The sequence below is a fragment of the Panthera leo genome, chromosome C1 (genome assembly GCF_018350215.1).
Source record: "Panthera leo isolate Ple1 chromosome C1, P.leo_Ple1_pat1.1, whole genome shotgun sequence".
Classification (NCBI taxonomy): domain Eukaryota; kingdom Metazoa; phylum Chordata; class Mammalia; order Carnivora; family Felidae; genus Panthera; species Panthera leo.
The window spans coordinates 218,195,744-218,220,636 of NC_056686.1; the positions used below are offsets into that span (position 1 = coordinate 218,195,744).

The following is a 24,893-nucleotide window of genomic DNA, read 5'->3' on the forward strand; positions in this document are numbered from 1 at the left end:
AGAATGTCTGACAAAGCAGGGGGGCGGACGGGAGGGCCGTCCCTGGCAGAGGTGCTATCTGTCTCTGGGCCCTGGCGTGGAAGTCACTGGAAGGTGGGGGGCAGGGTGAGGACTAGAAGGACACCGAATGAAATAGTGCCAGAGAGACTTCCGGAAGAACCTGCATGCGTGTCTTATTCAGGTGCAGGTGAAGGGGACGGTTCTCGCGAGCGGTATTCCCAGGGTAACCCCAAAAAAGGCTGGGGTCTGGCAGGTCTATGCAAGAACAGCCTTAGAGGTCGTAAAGACCAAAGTTCTCTGTGCACAGCTGTGACCCCTAACTCTTGGGGTGCCCTGCTCCCTGACCGCACCCCTCCCTTCTCCGTGAGCCAGCCAGTGAGTTGTTAATGCGCGGGTCTCTGCCGTCAGGGGGCGCAGGCCTGGCCGTGGCCGTGTCCCCTTATCAGAGTCCATGTGGACACCTGTAGACAGAGCTACGATTTTCTGCAGTGAATCTGGAGTTAAATGCGACGGCAGAGCAGCTCACAGGAACCCTGACACAGTGCAGGTGACAGCACCCGCCTGATGGGTTTTCCAGGTGAGGCCAGGACCCCCAGCTTCATGTGGCGTCTCTTCCTCCAGGAGATAACACAGAATGAAGACATGTGCCCCCAGACAGGAGTGACAGTGCAGACTGAATCCTAGACCCGGGCCCAGGAGCCGAGTCGAGTGGCGGCCGGGCCGCCAGCTGGACACGCGACCTGCTCTCGTTACTGCCGGCCACCTCCAAGAGCTGACTTTTCTCTTTAACGTTTTGTTAAATGTTAATGTTGGAGGCCGTGGCAAGAATTCGCCCATTAAACATACCAACGGAGGGCATGTAATCGTATAGAAAGGCTGACGCCCAAGTAATGAAAAGTGAGACCGTAATTTAACGAGAATTCTGATCATACGACATCCAGTCCAATGAGCGCTTCATGCAGAGACGGACTCCGGCAGGCACAGGGAGGCAGGGAGCCTGGACACACGGCTTCCAGGCTCTCTCCCCGCTGAGCCTGTGCCCCCCTCGGGGTGGGGGGGGGGGTCTCTGCCCTTGTCTTACCCCAGCCCGGGCATCTTGGAGAGATGGGGGCTCGGTGATGAAGAGATCATCATGGGGGCTCCACTGGACTGAGTGGGGGTGAAGAGCGCCCCATCAATGTGACCGTCCCTGTCCATCTTCCTAGGACTGTCCTGGTTAATTCCCGTGTCTGAGTCTGCTTGTTAACTGCCCCCTCCACTCTCAAAACTGGCTCACTTTAGGGGACGCATCATAGGGTCCACGCACACACACACGCACACACTCATGACCTCTGCTGCTTTCTAGGGAAGGCTGTGCCTTAGAACTGCTCATGGGGTTTTCTGCTCTCTTCCCTGCTGCCTCTTCCCCATTGGGAGGCATGTGCTGAAAATCCCTCCCCCGTGATTCTCACCCCCAGAACCAGGGACCGGGTGGCAAGCTATGGTGTGTTAAGGAAGGAATGGGGGCATTATTTATTTTTTTAAATTTTTTTAATGTTTATTTTTGAGAAAGAGAGACAGCGTGTGAGCAGGGGAGGGGCAGAGAGAAAGGGAGACACAGAATCCAAAGCAGGCTCCAAGCTCCGAGCCATCAGCACAGAGCCCGATGCGGGGCTCCAACTCCCGAACCACAAGATCATGACCTGAGCTGAAGTCGGACGCTTAACTGACTGAGCCACCTGGGAGCCCCAAGGAGATTTTATTACTAAATGTCGGGGGCACTTGTGTCCAGAGCAGTGATCTCTGGTGTTGCCTCTTTCAGTGAGCCCTGGCTAACGGGGGGTCACAGAGAGCAGAGTGAGGGTCCCCTTTGTGCTCCTCTCGGCCCCCCTGCTCACTCACCTCCCTCCTAGAGGGCCCCCTCCCAGGCCTGCTTCACCTGTGCCGGGGCTTCCCCTGGACTGGCCAGCCTACCTTCCTGGCTGTGAGCTCACTTCCCTGTCGTGGCTCAGTTCCATTCAGCAGCCCAGGCTTGTGCGTCGCCCCAGTCCGTGGTCTGCATCTGTGAACATCTGTGTCAGGAGGTGCCAGAGAGCGCTGCACCCCAGGAGCGCCCCCCCGCCCGCCTCCCGCCTGGGCTCTCCCAACCATGGGAGCCATTGGGCCACACGGCATCTCTTTCTGTCGTTGGGTCCATCTGTGTCTCACATATGCACACACCATGCACGCCCTTGCCCTCACACACTCTTGCACGTGCACCCCTCGCACACCGTTGCACGCACACACACAGTGCCGTGCTCGGGGGGTCAGGACCGCACAGGGAGTCGACAACCTGGCGGCTGGGAAATACACCAGCGCTGCTCTCCCCGCTGCGCCGCGGCCCCGACAGATGCAGGAGCCGTGCGTCCTTGGCCGTGCGTCCTTGGCCGTGCCGGTGTGCCCTGCCTTGCAAAACAGACCGCGCTCGCGAAGCATGTGTGAATTTAATTTGGGTTCGCGTTGACTCATGTTATTATGATCTCAGAGCCTCTTCGCCTCTGCGGTGATTGGCCGTCCGAGGCAGCGGCCACCACGGAGCTTCCGCGCTGCCCTGGCCTCGCCACCAGGGTTAATGGGCTGTGAAAACACTTGGGTTTGGGAGGAAAGCCTCTTGCGGGGCAGAGCTGTGTGCGACTCAGATTGCCCTGGCGAGGGGGCCCTCCGGCAGCCGAACTGCCGTGATAACCCACTTCTGAGTGTTGGCCGAACAAAAAGCTGCTTTTTACAGAGGAGAAGGGTGTTCTCTGAGCCTGCAGAGACCCGGGCAGTCCCGGCCGCCCAGGGCAGCTGAGGGCCGGGCAGACCCAGTTCCCGATGGGCAGGGCTCAGGGGAGAGGGGGCTCTGGGATGACCAGTGTCTGGGCCCCACGGCTTTCCCGGTGCCTGACCTCTTGCCCTGCTGTGCGACTGGCCGGGTGCTGGGGGCGGCCTGTCCACCGTGGCCCCGGGGGCAGAGAGCCGGGGAAGGCTTGAGCCGATGTCTGCCGGACAGAGCTGCCCCGAGCGCAAACGTCTCCCCATCCTGAGACAGTGAGCCCGAGGGTATTCAGACAGGGCCGGGCAGCCTGTGGTCAGCGTGGCCCTGGAGGGACTTGGGACCTCCACTTTCTGCCTGTCGCGCTTCAAGGACCTCGGAGGGGCACCGTGGCAGTCACTGGACCCTGCCTGCTTGTGAGGACAGGGCAGAGGACGTTTCCTGCCCACGGGAGCCGCCTCTCCTGGCCTGCTCTTCTCACTGTCCCGAGAGCACAGGCCGGGCCAGCAGGACCCATGCGAGTGTAGACAATGGCTTCACCACATTACTCACTGGGAAAACTCTGCTGATGTGAAATCCACTCGTGCTCGCTTCTGCAGCTGCTGTTCCTGAGGAGCTGGGCGGGCTCTCTTGACATTAAACAGGGCAGACGAGGGGGGAGAGCACGGTGGAGGGGGAGGGGCAGGAGACACCAGGGAAGTGACGGAGGTGGGATGGCCCAGCCCTCCTCGACCACATGGCCCTTTCGTTCCAATAGGAGGGAGGGAATGGGAATTTGAAAACAGAGCAGGGAAGACAGTGTGTGAGCAGCAGAGTTTTCTAGAAGCCTGGCCAGGGAGGCACCCCGAGTGCGTGGAGGCGTTGAGGAAGGTGGACCCCAGCCTCCGGGGCATTCAGAAAGGACAGCGGAGGGTGTGCTGGCTCTGCCTTGTGGAGAGGGAGGTGGCCCTGGGGAACGAAAACCTGACGGGGCTGTGTTTTCGCTGGTTCCCAGCTGCATGACGTACATGACTGTGGCTTTCTCTCCTGGAACACCTGCCTCACTTTTGTATTACGTGGCCGGGGAAGGTCAGTCCACGAAGCCGGGGGCAAGAGCGGTGGGTCTGGTCGCAGCCCCTCTGTCCCCCAGCCCTGGGCGGGGCGGGGGGACACCTGGGACTGGCCTGAATTCCCTCTGAATTCTCTGAATTCCCTCCCAGCCTCCTCTTCTGTTCAGAAATCCTTCTGCTAACACCAGGCCCCTCCCCAAGAAGGACCGTGAGGACCTTCCGAGCTAAGCATGTGGGCCAACGACGGACGGTACGCCTTCACCCCGTTTTCTGGAACACGTATATCGGATGCCATCTGTGCCCCTGGACAGAACGTGTGAGGGAGCCCTCCAGTCTCCTTGAGTTTCTAGAAAGTCATGAGGCCCCCAGGGACCATGAAGACCCCTGAGCCAGGCACCCCCCCCCATTTCTACCTGGGAGAAGTGAGGACCAGCTTGGAGAGATGTGCCCAAGGTCACTCAGATGGCAGGTGGCAGACGGGAGGCAGGTGGGCTCAGCCTGGCCTGATGGAAGCTTCCTTCTGAAGCAGCCTCATGCCCCATGGCAAGTTCTACAGCTGGAGGTCTGGCAAGCCCCAGCTGGTGCACGGTGGACCCCGCTCCCTGCTGGCCACACCACGGGTGCCCAGGTGTGAGTGCCAGGAGCATCCTGGGCCTCGGGCTGGATACTTACCAGGCTGGAGGGGTGTGGTTCCCTCGCACGTGCCCCCCAGCAGGGCAGGGGTGGGATGAGCAGTGCCCTTCCCCCGACCCGCGCATGGAGACCGGAGACAGACAAGGCCGGTGCAGTATCACCTTTCTCACAGACGCAGGCCGACTCCCCCACGGTGCCGGCAGAACTGGACCAAGGTGGGCCCCCCTCGTGGTCCACCGGGTGGGGAACCTGCTGGAAGGGTGCACGGGGAACGCCTGGTCCCTGCAGCCAGCTCCAGCTCCTGGCAGAGGGTTCCAGACCCTGCGCTGAATACACTCCGTTTTCTCTTCCCAAATCAGTCATTGGCCACTTCTCCAGCTTCTCTGGGGCGGGGGAGGAGGCAGGGGGAGGCCAGGGTTTCATCGACTGAGCTTTCTCTCTGTGGGAGGAGACGTGGCAGTGAAGGACACACATGAAGACATGTTTCCCGGAGAAGCTGGGAGCAGGTTGGGGCCAGTCCAGCCCGCGGGAGCCTCCCCAGCCTCCTGGCCCGTCAGTTCTCAGGTCTGTCCCAAACAGTGCAGATGGCACGGGGGCCGGGACACCGTGGGGCTGCCGCCTCCCTCTCGGGGTCCCCTGTAGCGCTCGGGCCATCTCAGGGCGTGCTGCGGGGCTGGAGGGTCCCCCACTCCTCCCGACCTTCTCCCTCCCAGGGCCCACGCGGCACCCCGCCGAGGCCCTGCTTCACCCAGTTTTATTGGGTCCCGGCGAAGAGGTGGACAATGAAAAACTGGCCTCTCGGGGGTTTGTTGTGCACAGTTGACGAGGGGAGAGTGTTCTGTTTGTGACTCTGCCCGTCACGGCTGTCTGGTGTTCTGTCTGCCGCACCAGCCCACGGCCCGCGGAGCGTGCGGAGGTCTGGGCACCCTCCCTGCCCGGGGCCTGGGGGTTGGTATCTGTCAAGCAGGTGAGGTTCTGTCTGAGAATTGGGAGTAAGGGCGAGAATTCCCCCTCGAGATCTCCAGGAATCCTGCAAAACCTCCTCGTAACGGCTCTGCACCACCCTGGGGGGATGAAGGGGCTTTTGGAATATGTTAGGATCATTTTGGAAAGGCAGCCAAGGTGGTTTTTACATTCTTAGAGTATGCTGGTAATCTTAGCTCGCAATCATATCGCTAATGAGTTTCCCACTAAGACGTGAAATGTGTTCTAAAGAGCAACAGAAAGGCGCCCATGTTTTACGCCTGCCAAGACCCTCTTCTGGGGTCTGAGTCCCCAGCCGCTAGTGAAACATTAGCCCCTGCGCCCCTGTAAATATCCAAGGTCACAGCTTTGCTTAGTGTCAATTATGTCTTTGACTCCACAATTAATACCTAAGCCTCAAGCTAAACTATACCGGAGGGAAAATGGTTTCTGTCCACATCCTTTTGGTTCACTGAAACATTTCCATTTCTGCTTCTTTGGTCCACAGCACAAGGTGCACGGAAGAACTCAGATTTCTCCCCAGAGGGTGCCGTAGGGTCACCGGTGCAGCAAAGATGAGCCCAGTGTACATGGCAACCCCATCAGCCAGCCCCGAGTTCACCTTGCTCAACATTTGGGAAAGCAATCCTCTAGAATGCTTCCTGGAGCCACTAGGTTGTTGCATGTGTGCGGTGCTCTTGGCCGCCATCTTGGTGTGTGACTGTATGACGCTTATGAGCTGAACGGGGCAAGCGGGTCCAGAGGGAAGGCAGGGAGGCGTGCGGCAGTGGAGGGGTTGTGTGTTGGGTCAGCGGGAGCTCTGTCTTCAGCACGGATTCCCAGCAGCAAGAGAAGCTGCTCCACGAGGGAGCCTCCGAGTGACCTCCCGTTGCCAAACCTTCCTATCGTGGTGGAAGTGTAGTTTCCGAAAGAGAGCCGGGAAGGAGAGGGAGAAACGTCGTGTCCAGGCAGCCCCGGAAGACGGAACTTGGAGTAGATGGATTCACCACACCCAAGAATGTGCTTGAACAATGCCCAGCGATCCTGGGGACAGATGCCAAGAAGACTCCGTGAAAGGCCAGTCCACTGAGGCACCTTGGAGCTTTCTTCCAAGGGCAGCACAGGAGCCTCCCCGGAAGTCTGGTGCCATTAGACGCAACATGGCAGCTCACTGCACCACGGCGGGCCTCCCGGAGCCACGGGTCCCAGTGGAACTTTCACGCCAAGGACACCGTGCCGCGGTCCTGGGGACCAGGTGGCCCATCACTCAGGGGAGGGGGAGGAGAGTGAGGAGGCACTTTCCAGTAATAACCCGCCTTCCCTCAGTGCCCCACCTCTCCCCAACCAAACAAGGACGGAGGCTAACGACTAGGACCCCCACCGGCACCAACTTCAGGTTGAATTCGTATCACCGTATTCATCTCGGTGTTGTGCCCTTCTGTTGATCTTAATGAGTACTTTTTTTAAAAGTTAAGTCCTTTCACTGGTTGATTTAGCATCTTGCTCTCTGCACCCTCTCCCTACCCTACGTCCCCAGCCATTATTTCTGCTACCTGTGAATTTTCAGAAGTCTGATCTCAACATTTGGTAGAGATTAGTGAAATTTAATTATCAGACAGCTTCTCGAGGGAAATTATTTTGTGTTTTGGACAAGCCTTTATTAAAAAACCTTGCTTTGGCCTTTGAGGCGGACTCAGTGGCTGTCTCCCTCATGCTCCTCAGGACCCCTGCAGCTGGGCAAGGCCATGTGACTAGTTCCAGCCAATGAGCTTTGGGAGCAAGGGACAATAGCATTTCCAGGCTGAAGTGTGGAAGAACCAGTGTGCGACTCCAGTCTCCCCGCCGCTGCCCCAAGGGGCCAGAAGGCGTGTGTCCCAAACGACGCATCTACAAGATGGCAAGGACCCCGCCAACTTGGGTCCTGGGAGGCTGTGTGGAGAGGAGCCCCCGCTGACCCGAACAAGCAAGAACGGACAAGACGCAAATGACCACCGTGTTACCCCAGTGAGTTGTGGGGGTCTGTTTGTCGTCGCAGCAAAGCCTCGCTTGCCCTGACGGAAACACCCTGAGAAAAGAGGGCAGATGATCTGGCGTCGCTCATGGGTCTCCCTTGTGTTGCCACAGGGCCCTGGACGGGTACGCCCTGCTCTGTAAAATGGATGTGTGCTTAGAAAACTTATCTAAAGTGAGTCGCTCCACGTTCATTTTTAGAGAAGCCCGGTTTCTAAAGGCACTTTTCCCGGGAGCTTTTGATAAATCATAAAACTTTGCAAAGGGTGTAACCATGGCGTCATTTATGTGTTTACTAAACGTGGGTCTCGGTATACCAGATTTCCTTGAAATAACTCATAGTCGATGTTGAAAATGTTTCATCGTTTTGCACTGCCCCTAAGCGTTATCTGATTTCTGATCTTTGGCTCAGGGTGTATTGGCTTGTCTTTGAGGCCCTTGCCTCCATTTTGGGTTTTGTTGGGACTTCCTTGTGTCTACTGACTTTTCTTCCCGTGCACTTTATTTTAAAGTGGATTCACCCTGAATTCTTCAAGACTCGGCAGAACATCTGCATCACATCTATTTATTGACAAAACTCCATTAAAGAGGGTCTAGAAGGGAAAGCGGGTTTCTGGATTTAGGATTGAAAGTGGAAGTCCCAATCCCCTTGTAAACACTGCCATCGACACTGGGGGTCTTTCTTGGCAAAAGACGTTATTATGGGATGTTAAGCTGGAATTCAAATGGTAGTTAAATGCATGAACAATGTGGAAGGGGGGGTCTGCACTTAAGCAGCAGGCCTGGATTTAGCCGAAAAATACCCCAGCAAGTATCTGGACACGTAGCTACTCAGCTCTGAGAATAATTGCCAGGGGGCTGCTCTGTTGTCTTTCAAATATAAGAGGTCGCTTCTGGCTTCCAAACTCGGGAATATTGTTGCAATCCATGAAAAAAGACACAGGGAAATTTGGGAACATACACAGCTATACAGGCACCCGTGCACCTGTGGGCCCCCCCCCCAGTGACTGCTCAGGCTGATGATGCTTCCAGAAAGGAAGACACCAGAAGTGTTCTTTGACACGTGGGTGATGAAAAATGTTCTTTTAATTGGGGCACTGGTTGGCTCAGTCGGTTGAGAGGCTGACTTCCCGCCAGGTCATGATCTCACGGTTTGTGGGTTCGAGCCCCACGTCGGGCTCTGTGCTGACAGCTCAGGGCCTGGAGCCTGCTTCAGATTCTGTGTCTCCCTCTCTCTCTGCCTCTTCCCCAACTCACACTCTGTCTCTCTGTCTCTCCCTGTCTCTCTCTCTCTCTCTCTCAAAAATAAATAAACATTAACAAAATTAAAAAAAAAAGAAAAATGTTCTTTTAAGAAGAGGGATTCCAGTGCCTTCCTTGGGTACCTCCTGGCTACCTGCTCCCTGGCGCTATGGCAGGTCCAGGGTGCAGAGAGGCTCCTTATCCGTCAGCTCCCAAATCCTGGCCATCCTGAAGGTGCCGTATTCAGCAGAGGGTCATGGGGGCAAACAGAAGCCAGACGGCAGGACCGGCCAGGTGTGGCGGAAGCGTCATTCCACACCCTCAGCACACACCGGCTCCTGTGCGACGGACCAGTTTGAAACAGCATGGGTGTGTGACCTCCGCCCCCACACGGGGACACCAGTAAGGACTGGAGCAAACTTGGGACGAAGGTGACCCTTAGGGAAGAATGGCGGGGGGGTGCATGTGTTTATATGCGACGTGTGCACATGTGACGTGTGTCTGGAGCATGTATGTGCGTACGTACGGTACGTGATAGCGTGACACACACACGCGCACACACACACACACACATCTACTCTAGAAGTGCACCAGTTGCACAAATAGCGAATATATCTAAACATCAAAGCCCTAAAGTCACTGCCAACCAGCTGTGCTCTGTCCATCCCTGTGTTTCCCGAGTCTAAGCAGAGCCAGCCACACTGCGCACGATAGATATTTTTTCTATCGTTTCACAGAAAATTCTGTCTATATTTGTGCCATAAATCAGGCTGCCTGATTTATTTGCCTGCAGTGTCCAGACACCCCAAACCCAGATGAAGTCAGTGCGTGAGACACGGAGTAGGATCTTGTCCCTCACACCCCTCCACCCTCATTTGTAACCGCCCCGCACCTGAGTGCCCTCTGTGCGGGTCTCTTAACGCTCCGCGAGCACCTGCCACGCGCCCGCTGGCCACTCACCTGGGGCACAGGCGGACCCAGCCCGCTTTATAGGTGAGACACCAATTGGAAGGGAGACACGGCCAGGCTGTGCACTCACAGACGCTGGTCACGGGTCTTTGCGGGACGTGACAACATCTGGTCTGGGTCACAGCCGCTGCAGCGGGACGGGAGCCCTCGAGAGCCAGGCAAAAGTCAGGGCTCCCTCATCATGACATCCCGGGAATGCTTTTGTTTATTTTCAAACGCTTTGCTCCCACAGTCCCCGTGGGGGAGGGGTCAGGAGCCAGCCAGGGATCTCACGAAACCTGTCAAATTGAAGGAACCCGTTCTGTGTACCGCACAATCAAGGAAATGGTGTCTCCCTTAGGATTTTTTTTTTCACTATTTTTAAAAATGTTTTTATTTCTTTTGAGAGAGAGAGACAGAGAGACAGAGTGCGAGCGGGTGAGGAGCAGAGAGAGCGAGACAGAATCCGAAGCAGGCTCCAGGCTCCGAGCCGTCAGCACAGAGCCCAATGCGGGGCTCGAACTCATGAACCACGAGGTCATGACCTGAGGCAAAGTCAGACGATCAACCGACTGAACCCCCCCAGGCACCCCGATTTTTTTTCAGAAATGTGCATGCACAGTCATCTCTCATTTTTTTCTTATTGAAAAGTATTTTGAAAAAAAAAAAGTCCGTAGATTTGAGTATGGGAAATTTCAACCCAGGGATAGTGAATGTTGAAAAAATTGAGTGATAAAGACCATGTTCCTGTATCTCTGGACCTGGCCCCATCCGTGTCGGATCAGCACCAGGACATGTGACTCCTTTTCAGACACTACGACACCCACCCACCACAGAAGGGGACAGTGCTGCTTCCCTGTGGGCCGATAGGGGTCTGTGCACATCCACCCATACTCCCAGATCCTTCAGGATCCCACGCAGACAAGGGAAGCCCGTGGACTGGCAGACCGTGAAATTAGAAGCGTTAAGTCTCAGAAATAAAACGTTGGGAATCACAGCTCTTTGTCTAAGAGAGTCTGATGGACGTCGTTTTCGGGAGAGAATACCAAACACAGCTTCCAGGGGCGATGCCAAGGTCAAATGCTTCAAGATGGGCAAGGCGACCCTGACTGTGTCCGCAGGGCTGGGGCCCCTTCTTAGCCAACAGTGGAGCATCTCTGTGTCCTCCCACGGGCCCTGGAGGTCCTGGCTGGTGCTGAGCCGGGGCACTGATGCGGGCATCTTCACAGACCTAACTCGGGGTTTGCAGGGTTCACGTCGGGGCCGTACCCTCTTCTCTGCACCACCTGGATCTCAGCCTGGACTCTGTCTCCCTGTCTGCTGTCCCTGTGGCATGCGAGCTCCCAGGTGTGAGGTCCGCTGCAGGGTGAGAGAGAGGTGGATACTGGAGAGTGACCCCTTCACTCCGCAAGAAGGAGGTGAGGTCGTGAAAAGGGCGCGGAGACCCCGAGATAAGAAAAAGTGGAAGTTCAGGGGCCAGGGGTCACGCTCCGCTGGCTGATGGTACCGTCACTCTGGGAGCCAGGGGGTCAAGGGTGTGCACGTTTTCCAGGCAGAATGGCCGGTCCAGCAAACCCTGCCGTTCTTGGGTCCCCGCTGCCTCTCTCCCTCTCCAGTCCGTCCCTAGAGAGACCTGAGTGCTTGCAAGATGTCCGTCTGAATTCGCAGCCACTGAGCACAGGAAACGTATGGGACGCGTGTGAGAGAGGTCGTGCAGCTGCGATGGGACACTGAGGTCTGTTTGTGGACCGTTTATCCTTTCTTCTTCCGTGTGTCCGTGAAGTTGGACGGTTTATCCAGTCTCAGCTCTCGTTGGCTGCTAACCCGGGCGCGTTCTGTCTCACTCGTGGAACCGTCCCGCGGCAGCCACGCGCCCCCTCCCTCGAGACCCCAGAGCCTTGGCTCCAGCGAGCTGCCGCGAGGCCACCTCCAGGATGGCCGGTCCTCCTGCGGCCTCAGCACGCAGCCCCCGCAGCCCCGTGGCCCGTGCCACCCCGCCTGCGTCTGTAGACGCGCCGACTTCAGCCGAACTGGACAGAGTCTTCGACGCTTGAGTGTGTGCTCGTTGGTTTCTAAATATGATGTGTTTCCACGCAGAGGCCAGTTTTATTCGCGTGGTGCTGGAGGTTGAGGATGTGACATAGGCTGAAAGTAACTGAGTCCAGAGCTTGGGGAGCAACAGGTTCTGTGCCTGTTGCTCAGGGGGTGTGTGAGCCAAGGCCACGTCCGTGCTCCTGAAAACTGGGACGTCCGCGGCGCCTGGAAACGCGCACTTCGCACCAGACCCCGTGTGCTCTTGGCATTTCAAGACGCATCCCACACCTCCAGCGTCTGCTGAAACCAGGGAGCCCAGAGCTGTGAGGGCTGATGACTGGAGCATAGTAGGGCTCTTCCCATTACCAAGTAGGGACTTAGCATTCTTCCGAACATGCACGAGCGTGTGCATGATATTTCTAAAGTAGCATGTTTTCTCTGGGTCATTAATAAAAAAAGAGGAGTGTTCAGGGGCGCCTGGGTGGCTCAGTCGGTTAAGAGGCCGACTTTGGCTCGAGTCATGATCTCCTGGTTCGTGAGTTCAAGCCCTGTGTCGGGCTCTGTGCTGACAGCTCGGAGCCTGGAGCCTGCTTCGGATCCTGTGTCTCCCTCTCTCTCAGCCCCTCCCCAGCTCATGCTCTGTCTCTGCCTCTCTCTCAAAAATAAATACAAAGTATTTTTAAAAAGAGCGTCCAAGAAAATAGGTCGAGAAAATAAATTTATTTCTGTCAGCAGTTTTGCATTTTGAAAATTGCGTCTTTTTCTGAGATTGATCTTGGGAAGTGAATGCTGGTGGCCCTTGCCAGGGGGTGCGCGTGGGCAGAGCCGACTCACTGCCGGGAGTGGCTGCACACCCCCGTTGCCCACTGCTCGAGGAAGTAGCCTGAGAGATGTTCTCTTGCACTGAGGCGAGGTGGCACCCAGAGCCCGGGGCTCTGGGTTCAATTCCCAGGTCTTGGTTCCTTCGCCGTGCGGCCAGCGTGGCTTGGTGCGGCCTGCCTCTGTTCGCAGAGGTCCTCAAGACCGTCCCTCGGAGCCCTCCCTGCCCCCTGACCCGCAGCACCGGTGGGCGCTCTGCTGGGCCTGGTGACCTCTGCCTGCCCGATGCGGGGACCGCCCCCCCCCCCCGCCTCGTTCTCCTCCCTCCAGCAGGGGGCGCCACACGTGGCCTCTTGCGGCCTCACCTCCCCGCCCCCTCTCCGGCATCCAGGTCTGTCGAGGACAGGAAGCACAGAGCCCCGGGTTTGGGTTCGAATCCAGATGAAGGCAAGCAGCCGTTCCCTTTCCCTTCAAAGGGCAGGGGGACGATGGCCTCGCTCAGAGTGCGTGTGAAGTCCCTTCTAGGGTCCGAGCTGGGCATCCTGCCGAGTGAACCCCCCCTCCAGCTCATTGCCACCTGCTCTGCTCTTGCTGGCTCCCCCCAAGGCTCCTTCCCTCCTCTTCCCTCTTCGGTTCCGGGTCACCACCCCTCCTGTCGCTTCACACACGTGCCCCACCCGAAGCCCGCTGTCGGTGGGTGGGTGGGGGGGTCTCACCTCCTCGAGCCTCGGTCCTCGAGGCCCACCCCACAGTTACCCCTGCAAAGCCGGCCCGGTCATGCCAGTGCTCCCTGCGCTTCTCACGGACCCCCGTTGCCCACCCTGGGCCCCTCCCCAGAGTCACGGCTCACCGTTGCCCCCCAAGCCCCCTTAGCTAGCCCACCCACCAGACCAGAGGTTTAACTGTTGCTTCTCTGTGCCTTTATTATGCGCCTTTTCATACCTTTACTCTAACTCTTACTATATTTTGCTCTAACCATTTACGTTTGTAGCAAAATAGTTGTAGATCCCACGTGCTTTTATTGTGCCTTTGTTAGAACGTTTAGCACATACTTGTTATAAGAACGTGTTCTGCCGTCTGTCCCCAAGTGAACTGGCTTAGGACAGGGACCGAGCTGTCCTCAGCCTTAGCCGGTCGGCCAGCAGAGGGCCTGACATCGGCGGACCTTCGGTGAATTTCCTCTTGAGCCGCCGCTGCTGTCACGGGGAGGGGTGTGTCCTCACATACTCCTTTGTCAAGTGTGCAAAGACATTTACTAAGTCAGCGTTCGCGGGTCTGGACCCACGTGACCGGTGCTGTGGGACGGAGGACCGTGGGATGGGGATTCCTGCCTCGGGCCTCGGGCCTTCGCTGACCTGAGTTCTGGTGACGACGCTGCACCTGCCCGGTGGCTTGGTGCAAGTCCCCTCCCTCACCACGGGCCCCATCTCGTCTCTGGGGTGACGTCCCTGGATGGGTCATCGCGACAGGCACTTCCTGCGCCTGAAGTGGGGCCCCGCAGGGTGATTTTTTTTGCACCGCCTTCTTCGGCTGATGGGTTTTATTTGTCGGCAAGGTTGGTGCCATCTGGAGAAATCACGGTTCGCCGCTCCAGGTAGTTCCCGGGTTTGGGGGCCCCGTGTCCCGGAAGGAGGCCGCACCCTCCTGTCACCTAGTGACTCAGGCCTGCTGTCCCTCACCACCTCTGAGCTTGGGGCTTCGCTCTGCAGTGTCCCGTGACTCATGGAGGACGAGTGGGGAGGCCTCCCTCGGAGGAAGGCGGACGGGGTAAATCCTGAGAGTGAACACTGGGCCTCCTGCGCCAGCCCCCTCGGATCCGAGAGCGCTGGCCAGGAGAGCCGGGGGCCGCGTCCCTCCGGGGCCCAGAGCCTGGGAGGCACCTCGCAGAGGAGACATCTGCGAGCGGAGGCAAACTTGCTTTTTCCCCCAGGTCGCTCTCAAGCCAGCCCCTTGGCAGGCGGGCCACTCCAGACACAGTCGGCCTGAATCCCCGAAGCCAAGCCCCAAGGAGAGAGACACAGGGACCGAGAGACAGCCCTGCTTCCAAGTTGGCGGGAGCTTCTCGCTCCCCTGAAGGAGCAAGGCCAACAGTTCGGCCGCCAGCCACCAGGGAGCTGTGGACGGTGGGAATCGTGGACGGTGGGGAGCCGTGGAAGATGAGCCCCCGCATCATAAATACAGTCACCGCAGACGGGGTTCCTCTTTCTCAGGCACAAGGCAGGCCGGGGGTCAGACTCCCGAGTCCCAGAGCTGAGGGGAGAGGGGCACGGTGTCTTCTCACCCGCCTTCCCCCTGCCCCCAGGCCCCAGGCCCCAGGCCCTGAGCATAGGCCCTGGCATCTGGAAGCATGGGGCTTGCCGCGGAAGCAGAGAGGCAGGGGACACAGGGACACCAGCCCGCGCCGGCCTCCCGGCAGCCTTCCCAGCGGTCTTACTGCCACCTGGACGCACAGGGCCACCCGTCCCGGGAATCCGGGAGGTCCCCCCAGGGCCGCGCCGAGCACAGCGCCTCGGCCACTTCTCCGCCCCGGCAGCAGAAGCCTAGCAGCCCGCCGGTGTCCTGGGAGCCTTGTGGGTGCCAGGGGGCACCCCACCTGCCCACCCACCCATTCCTGGGAAAGCAGACCGTCCAGAGGGGAATGGAGGCCCTGCCCAGCACAGAAGCTCCAGGGTCTGGACTCTGGCCTGCGTTGGAGAGCGCCATGGCCTAGGAGAACCCCGTGGCCGTGGCCTCTGTTTAACTCCTAGAAAAAGGGCCCCAGGAACAGCAGAGAGGGACCAGAGCGTCCTGCCTGTCAGAGCCACTGCTGGACCCAGGGATGGGACACAGGCCCCCCTGTACGGGGTAGGGACGCTGGGGGCGGGGGGACGCGGCTGGGAGAGTGGGGTGGCCAGGGCACGGGCAGCCAGAGGAGCCTGGTAAAAATCTTACAAGTCCGATGGCTTCTTGACTTGCGTTTGTCTGGGTGATGACGGTTAGCCTTTGTCTTCTCCTGCCTCCACCAGCATCCCACAGAGTGTTCCCTGTGTCCCGAGACACCCCTTAGGAAACCCAGTCATAGGCGATAGAGTCCGAGCCCCCCGGAGGACCAGCGGTAATTCCTGCCCTGTCACTTAGACGTGGGTCCTTCCGCACTCGCTGGCGGGGGGCGGGGACGTGTTCTGTCGTTCGCCTCTAACCTTCTGCCCCTCCAGGACAGGTGCACAGGGGTTGGCAGGCAGGGGAGGGGGCCTGAGCCCCCCTTTGCCCCCCTGGGGGCCCCCGCGTGCTGCCCTCACCCCACCCAGCACCCAGCAAGGGCAGCTGGGTCTCCGCCCTTCTGGTCAGCCAGGTGAGGCTGGCAGGGGTTGGCCGCTTGCCTGCCGGGGACCGTCCTGCCTGCGGCCTGACTGGGGCCGCCCGCACATCCGACCTGGAAGGAGGTTGCACACCGTCTCCTCTGAAGGCAAATTGTTTTATTCCTCTGTCTCTGGACAAGTCGCAGAGATAGCCCCTGGGGCAAGGCGGCTCCGGGAGAGCGAGCGTTGTGGCGGCCGCTCACTGGCAACGGCCCAGGCTGGCCGGGCTGGCGGGCCGGGGGGCGGGGCAGAGCCAGCCTACACCCAGAGCCAAGGCTGTCTTCAGAGCCCTCACCAGGAAGGAAGGAGCTCCCCGTGAGCTGGGCAGTGTGACCTTCTCAGAGCCTCCAGGGCCTGTCACTGGCGCCCCTAGGGTGACCGATGGCGGGAGGCCTAGGCCGGCTGCCCTGCTGTGTCCGCTTTGTGTCGCAGCCGCCCGCCTGTGCGTGGGGCAGAACTGCAGCCGGCGGGCACAGCCTCGGGGCCTGGCTGCCTGCGGGGGGGACGGCCCCCCCAGGGGCATCAGGATGCCCAGCCTCGTCTCTAACCTGCCGTGTCTCTGGCAAGTCACGGCGTGTCCAGGCTGCGGCTGACCTTGCTGACCGGGGACTGAACGACGCGGACTGAGCATGCTCCCCTATTCCCGATTCTCAAGAAGCGTCTCAGACGAGCTGGGGACTGGGGACGTGCCAGGGTGCAGAGGTGGACTCCCGGGTTCAAGGCCAGGCCTGCCCCTGAATTCCTCACGAGCTCTGGTTTGATGCAGGTGCCGCTGGCCGGCAGCCACCATCGGAGCGGCAGGAACTTAGAAGGCGTGAGAGTGATTCTAGTGGACCCGGCACTTTGCGCCTGCACAAGCCTTGCACGGGGGGGCTGTTCGGTCTCTTCACCGTGGCCTCTTTGGACAGGGGTTTACTGAGCATTTACTTCGTGCCAGGTGTTGGTCTAGACTGTGGAGACCCAGCTGGGGAAGGAGCAGCATCCTGACCTCTCAAGGTGACAAGAGAGTCGGGCACGAGCCAGGCGAGGCCCCAGGCCTTTTGTCTGCTGTGGCTCCTTGAACCCCCGTAGCACCGAGGTGGCAGGCCTGGCGTGACCCTCAGCAGGAGGGGTTGAAGCCCAGAGAGGCGAGGCCGCTTTCCTAAGGCTGGACTGCCCATGGATGGCAGCACTGGGATTTGGCACAAGGCCGTGTTCTTGGTTCCTGTCTTACCGGGAGCTTCCAGAATGCTCATGACATTTTGACTACAGGTCTGGTGTCTACTGAGCTACTCATTCACGGCCCCGTCTTGTGCCGGGCTTCAGTGTTAACCGGCCAGCATTCCTGGAGTAAACCCTGCTTGGTTATGTGGAAGGGGTTCTTCACCTACATAACGGGACTTGGCTTGCTGATGTCTTATTCAGAGGCACGGGTGGCATGACCTGGCCTTTGGCTCTGATGCCGTTTGGACGGGGGCCCAAGTTGTGTCGCGTTGGCATTTTGTGGGGGAGGCCGTGCATGGGGCAGGGGAAGGGGGGAAGGGGGCACATGGAATCCCTCTCTACCTGCGCCATGATTCTGCCGTGCACCTAAAACTGCTCTAAAAAATAACCTTCAGAAAAGTAAATAATAAAAATAAACAAAATGGGAAGTGTTTCCTCGTCTTTAAATTCTGGAACAGCTCAAGTAATACAGATGGGAATGACTTGGTCACAGAAGGTTCTATTTAATGCTCTTGTAAAAGAATCTGGCCCCGGGTTCTTTGTAGGGCAGATACGGATCTTGGGTAGCCTGGTCACCTTATCTTACAAATGTTGATACATTGAGATTTCCTGCCTTTTCTTGAGTGAGGTTGGTAAGCAGAGTGGCAAATCGGAGGGTGTGGTGGTTATGAATGAATGGGGCTGTCTGGTGTGCGGTCCTGTGGCCTTGGCCGGGCGGGAGCTCAGGCTGGCTGGGGACCCACAGATGTGGCCTCTGCTTTACCTTTGACCTCTGAGGCTTTCCTCCCCCAGTTCCTATTTGCCTGCTCATTTTGCGGTGGGACGATTGTCGCATTATTTGCTGCTGTACTTGCAGAGACAGAAGCCCTAATGACTCTTCATCTGGGTGGAAAGACCTTTTCAAGTAGTATTTGCCCAGAAGTGGCTCCTGGAGGGGGGGGGGTGCATTTTCTGAGCCGTATATGCCTCAACATGTTCCTTCTGTTCCCCAATGTGGTCCATGGACCCCTTTCTGCAGGAACACGGGACATCCTGGGATTGGCTGTCAGCGGGTGGCCTTCGTTGGGTGCTTTTTTGTTTCTTTTTCTGTCTGGAAGCCTGTAGGAGGCTTTCTGTACTCAGAATCCAGAACTTTCCTTGTGATGTGGCATGCTTACCCGTGTTGTCAGCTCTTCTTTCCAGAACTCTGTGTCTCTTTAATCTGGGACCGTCAGTCTTCCTTGAGCCTGGGGACGTCTTCCCCCATATCTCTTTTGTGGCCGCCTCTCCTCCCTCCTTCCACATTCCTTGTCTTTTGCTCAGATGCTGGAGACCTCCATGAGTCAGTCTCTGATTTATTGATCGTTTTTTATCAGGTCTGTTTTGCTAGTTTGCTTCCATTACTTGAGAAATACTCCACTTCCAGACGTTTTGCGATTTCCAAGAGCCCTTTTCTTACTTCCTGGTTGCTCCTTCTCTCTGAAAGCAGAGCAGCCTTACTTTCTCCATGCAGACTCCCCGTGGCTTCTCTCCAAATGGTAAATTCCACCGTCCGGAAAGTTTGATCTGCATGCTCTGGGCCACTTGTGAGGCGCTTGGCTTGCTAATCTTCCCACCGTGGTCCCCAGTTGCCCGATGTGAGGCATCACATGGTTTCCACTCGTATTTATGGCATGTCTGATTGGTGTTAGTAAGTGGGTTCTATGCCCCCAGCCAACCCCGGGGAGCCATGTTCAAATGGTCAGGAGGCTGTGTCCAGGCTTGGCGAGGGCACGGGGGGGGCCCCAGCTGAACAACGGTGCTCGATGAGTGCCCAAGCAGGGGGACTGGCCCATGTGGGATGGGCAAGACCCTCCAGGGAGGTGGCAGCCGTCAGCTCCACCGCTGGGTTCATTACTGTCCATCTGCATAGGGCACGTCCCCCCAATCCCGGTGTTCTGGAGCCCAGGAGCTGGGGGTCTTTGTTTTTGACATAGTGACTGGGAGGGGACAAACAACAAGGGGCAGCAAGTGCGGACTGGCCGGTGGTGGCTCCTTCGAGTGAGCTGGGCAATGTCAGGGTCTGAGGGAGGCAGACTCCTCCCCTTTTCAGGCCGAAGGGGGCGACGAGGGCCTGGTTGAGGCTCGGGGCATCTGCTCCACGCTCTGCAAGGTGGCCATGCTCCAGGGTTTCTGTGCGCAGTTCCTGCCTTCCTGAGACTCACATTCAACCTCCCCCCCCCATCTCCACTGGCAAAATCTCAGGGGCGTGTGTGTGTGTGTGTGTGTTTGCGTGTGCTGTACTGATTAGAGATCACACATCTGTGCCCATTTCCCCTCCACCCTTACTCCCTACCCTGCCTTTTGTTGGCAGTGTCCCACAAAGTTCAAGGCACTTTGTCCCTTCCCTTTCTGGCTGCACAGTCTGCCTTGTACTTTCTTTAAAAAGTTGCCACTGTCTACCGTGTGTTCTAGTTGCTTACAAACAGGTTTCTTCTCCCCTGTTAATATTTCTCTGTTTCATTTCTGGGCTTTTTAAATAACTACTAGCATTTCTGGCGCATGATAGAAGCTCCATACAGGTTAAGAAGATGGATGATGGATGGATGGATGGATGGGTGGGTGGATAAATGAGTGGGTGGGTGGAGGGAAGGAAGGGTGGGAGGGTAGACATGTGGATGGTAGGTGGATGGACAGATGGATGGATGGATGGATGGTAAGTGGGTGGATAGATGGATGGGTGGGTGGGTGGGTGGATAGATGAGTGGGTGGATGGAAGGAAGGAAGGGTGGGGGGGTAGATATGTGGATGGTAGGTGGGTGGATGGATAGGTGGGTGGATGGACGGATGGATGGATGGGTGGATGGTAGGTGGATGGACAGATGGATGGATGGATGGTAAGTGGGTGGATAGACGGATGGATAGATGGTGGGTGGGTGGATAGATGAGTGGGTTGATGGAAGGAAGGAAGGGTGGGAGGGTAGATATGTGGATGGTAGGTGGATGGACAGACGGATGGATGGATGGTAAGTGGGTGGATAGACGGATGGATGGATGGTGGGTGGGTGGATAGATGAGTGGGTTGATGGAAGGAAGGAAGGGTGGGAGGGTAGATATGTGGATGGTAGGTGGATGGACAGATGGATGGATGGATGGTAAGTGGGTGGATAGACGGATGGATGGATGGTGGGTGGGTGGATAGATGAGTGGGTTGATGGAAGGAAGGAAGGGTGGGAGGGTAGATATGTGGATGGTAGGTGGATGGACAGACGGATGGATGGATGGTAAGTGGGTGGATAGACGGATGGATGGATGGTGGGTGGGTGGATAGATGAGTGGGTTGATGGAAGGAAGGAAGGGTGGGAGGGTAGATATGTGGATGGTAGGTGGATGGACAGATGGATGGATGGATGGTAAGTGGGTGGATAGACGGATGGATGGATGGGTGGGTGGGTGGAGGGAAGGAAGGGTGAGGGGTAGATATGTGGATGGTAGGTGGATGGACAGATGGATGGATGGGTGGTAAGTGGGTGGATAGATGGATGGATGGATGGGTGGGTGGGTGGATAGATGAGTGGGTGGGTGGAGGGAAGGAAGGGTGGGGGGTAGATATGTGGTTGGTAGGTGGGTAGATGGATGGATGCCTGGCTGGGTGGGTGGGCAGATAAGCGGATGGATGGAAGGAAGGAAGGGTGGGGAGGGGGGTAGATATGTGAAAGGTGGGTGGATGGACGGATGGATGGTGGGTACATGGCTGGATGGATGGCCTTTTAATAAAATCTTCCCCCTGAAGCCCCTGCCTCACCTTTTGGAGGATTTTTATTGGTGTTTCACTCCCTGGGTTAGGTCCTGGAATTAATAGTCAACTAAGACTCTTTACTGCATATTCGTGCCCAAGGGTCTGGTGTGGCAGAGAGGAGCAAAGTCACCCTCTCAGTGTAGTCGCTGCCCCGCCGCTCTGCCCGTCACCACCCCCCCACCCCTCTCTGCAAGGCAGACAGATGTGGGGAGTGAACTACGGACAGGGCACACGCATATGGTTTCAGGTGGCTGTTACACGCGGGAGGCAGTCCTGGGCCCCACATGTTTTACATTTGTTGCTGAGAACGCTGCCCATGTCAGCAGACATGGCTGGGGTCAGGGTGACATCAGGGGGGCCAGGCCCACAGGGTCTCGGTCAAGAAGACGAATGAACCTGCTCATTTCTGCCTGAGCCCTGGGCCCCGCGGGTACACGAAGCAGCCCTGAAACTCACCACTACTGGGGGACGGCCTCTGTCATTTTTGGCTTTTCACGGATGATACTGTATTTCCCCTTGGAGGGTTGGTGCGGCTCATATATCAAAAACTGTTGTAATTATTTCCTCCCTCTGAGGAAGGCTTCCATTTACCTTTCTCTAGCTGCCCCCCTTATTAATTATCTAATTACAACCACATTCTCCAAGAGAGAGCAGCCTTTGACTTTCTGCCCAGGACCACTTAGAAAGGCGTACATATTTGGAGTGCTCTGGGCTCGAAAGAAAAGACGTGTGTGTGTGTGTGTGTGTGTGTGTGTGTGTGTGTGTGCATGTTTTCACACACATGAGTTTCTTTCAGGGAAAATGTGTCTTAAACTTCTTAGCCCTTTGTCTTGGCCCAGCGGGGCTTTCTAGAATTCTCCAGGGATCTGGGGGAAGGGAGTTGGGGGTGCAGGGAGAGGGGGAAGCTTCCTGCTTGCAACTGCCCAGTAGTATGAGGGACACACACTCACACTCACGTGCACACCCACAACACACTGCGAAGTTGTCACCCATCACCGGATCAAAGATCCTGCTGTGTTTTTGTACCCTTACACATCACGGTCCCAGGACCTGGGGTGCCTGTTCTTGACTTCTTATCCTGGAGGGAAGTTCCTACAGGGACCCTCCTCTCAGCCTTCTCCTTGGTAAAGCCATTCCTGACTCCTCCCCACCCCCGGCCCCGGCCACAGCGCATCGGGGGCAGGGGAAAGGCCTGCCTCAAGCATCGTTTTGCCCCCAGGACCAGGTGGCCCCAGCACATAGACGACTCTGATGAATGGACTTGCCTCCTTTGGTTATGAAGTTGATCTGGTTATTTCTTTGTTCTCCAGATGAGGAGGCGCGTGCTGTGCGCACCGGGCCCTGGGGTAGGCGGTAAAGATCACGGGGAGCCGGAGTGCCCACCAGCCAGTCTAAAGAATCCCTAACAAAGTTCAGGGGCTCCTGGGAAGGATGACATAGGTCGGGATTGGTTGCAAGCTGCCAAGCGTTCTGTGGGACGGGGGTCCTGCGGGACGAGGCCATCAGCAGCCCTCGGCCCCAGAACAGCCGGCGCCGGGCTGGAAGCGGCCCTGGCCGCGAGCTGCCCCCTGGAGCGAGGTGTGGGGCCCAGCCGTCCTCGCCCTTGGCACCTGCAGCACCTTTGCAGCAGGCCGACAGGCCCTGAGCAGACGCCCGTGCCCAGCAGCAGGACCCCCGTCTTCCTGGGCTTCCCACTACCGTGACTGGTGACCGTGGCTCACAGCGGCCACGTCTGTCTACGGTCTGGAGATCACACCCCGCCCGAGCTGCTTTCCGGGAAGCACGTCCTCTCGGGCGGGACTCGTGGGCGCGGTCCGGGGACCCCACCGCTGGGTCCCTTGCGCGCGCTCCCTCTCACTGCCTCTCCATCGGGTCTCTGTCCTAACCCCGCCACGTTCCAGGCGGCGAGGCCCCCTGGGTGAGCCCACCTTCCTCACAGGAAGGCCGCGGCGGTTCTGGGAGAGCGTGGCCCCTCGTCCGTGGGCTGGGCTCCTGACCTGGCGCCTCGCCGGCCGGTCCCACGGTCAGGCAGGGGGGCTGGGAGGGGGCGCTCTGGGTGGCCCCTGGACACACTCTTTCAACAGGACGCTGTGCACGTCACACGCACGCTCCGGCAGACCCTTACACGCGCTTGCGGGCCCTCAGAGACGGGACGCTTGTGTGCCCTGATCACGGTGGGGGGCGCCGGGATCCACGCGTGATGAGAGGGCCTAGGACCGCACACACACATCACAGACACATACACACACACGCACACCTGCATGCAGTGAGGGCTCACGCTCCCTCTCCCTTGTCTTCCAGGCTGTCCTGCGGGGCCGAGGCCCAAGTGGAATCGGGGCACCTCCACGTCTGTCACTTCTGACACCTGTGCAACCTCAAGGGGCCCAGCTCTGCCCCCGGCACAGCGTCCAGACACGGGGACAGCAGCGGCTTGGATAGAGGACCCCGGGCCGCACACCTCCTCCCCGAGACGGTCCCTGCTGGTGACATGGTCATTATCGTCCTTGCCACTGTTTGGATTTTCCTTCTGGGTTTTTTTTTTGTTTTTTTTTGTTTTTGGCGGGGAGGGGGGATTTGTTCTTTCTGAAAATCTCTACATTCAGGAACATATTTACGAGGATTTAAATTTTGGATTTGTATTTCCCTTTAAGTGCCTTTTTAATGTATATTTTTTTAATAAAACAGAAATGCATTCCTGTACAACTCTGTTTAAACTGGACCAAGGCTCTCAGACAAAGAACCTCGCATGCCCCCCCCGCCCCCCCACCCCAGCCTCTGCATGATCGTTCCAAGCAAGCCTGGACTCCTTCTCACCCCTCGCCTCTCTCTCTCTCTCTCTTGTGATTTGCTCAGCTAACCATTTTTTAAAATATTTTCTGTTTCAGTGTATATGTTGCTTATTTGTTTTATTTATTGAGATGTTTTTAACAAGCTCGGTGACTGCAACGTGGCTGTGTACCCTGCCCCCTCCCAGGAATAATAAAGATGTCCCTGCAGCCCGGCCTTCCCTCTCCTCTTCTGTACTTTGCAGCAAGGAATCGGCCCGAGAAACGTGGACCAGGTCACAGAGTTGAGCGCTGCTTCGCTTTAGAAGGGACAAGAGAGGCTGTGAGGCAGTGTGCCACGGGTAGTCGTACAACTTTCTAGAAGCTGCCATCCCTGACGCGGTGCAGAGGGCAATGGACGCAGGCCTGGGAAAGCGGGTGAGGCTGGCCTGGGCCCCTCCGTGCGTCTGGCCGCCCCCGAAGCCCCCCGGGGCTAGACAGCACCGCTGTCCAGACCCCCTCCTGCCTGTGACGTGGAGACTGTGCATCCTGCGTCCGTCCCCGTTCTGAGGCCGAGGCCGGCCCCCCCCCCCGCCCCCCGCCACCCCTGGCTCTGCAGAGCCTTCCCCACAGCCTCACCCCCACCCCCATGCCCCTCCCTCACGTTCCCGGAAGGGGCCACACTGCTCTGAATACGTGTGACCCTGGGCCCCGCGTGCAGCTGTCCGGCCCCCCCAGAGCCTTGTGCACCCAGCAGGGGGAGGTTAAGGAAGGAGCACCTGTATCTCCAGGGGAGCTCGGAGCCCTTGCCCAGAAACCCCAGAAGGGCCACAGTCTGCAGCTAAGAAGGCGAGTCTGGCTGGGGTCCGGTCCAGGTGGGCGGGGTAACAGGGCAGACGCATCGCCGGGAGGGGCGGGGAGCCCCGCACCCCACGTGCTGGCCTTTTGAGCCTTTCGCCACATCTGGGGGCACCAGGGCGGGTGTGGGTAGCCCCAGGTTAAGGGCTTCCAGCTGGGCAGCCGCACGTCACCAGGTCACCTCCCTGCACCACCAGTGGCATGTGTCTGGGGGACACTGATACGAGGTCTGCTGGACAGAGCTGTCTGAGGACCCGGCGCCACCCGGAGGCCACCCAGCGCCCGGACAGGATTCTCGGGAGCAGGGCTGTGGCGGCCTGTGAATCTTCTTCCTCCCTTTCTGCCACTGCCCGGGGCCACTAGAAGGGCAGACGCTCAGAACACCAGCCAGACCTCAACGTCCATCACCTGGCTGGCTCCTTGCAGTGACCTTGAGGCAGCACCAGCTTCCGCCAGGACTGGCACCAACTAGAGGGGTCCTGTGCACCTGTCTGGGGGCCT

General features: G+C 58.1%; 1 protein-coding gene across 1 annotated transcript in view; it reads left to right on the forward strand.

The window, feature by feature from the left end:
- TWIST2 (twist family bHLH transcription factor 2) overlaps positions 1 to 23,520 on the forward strand; it is a 50,302-nt gene extending 26,782 nt beyond the window's left edge. Inside the window, exon 2 of the mRNA XM_042953521.1 lies at positions 23,071 to 23,520. The gene's annotated coding sequence lies outside the window, so the exon portion shown is untranslated. The remainder of the gene's footprint in view (positions 1 to 23,070) is intronic.
- The last annotated feature ends 1,373 nt before the right edge of the window (positions 23,521 to 24,893 follow it).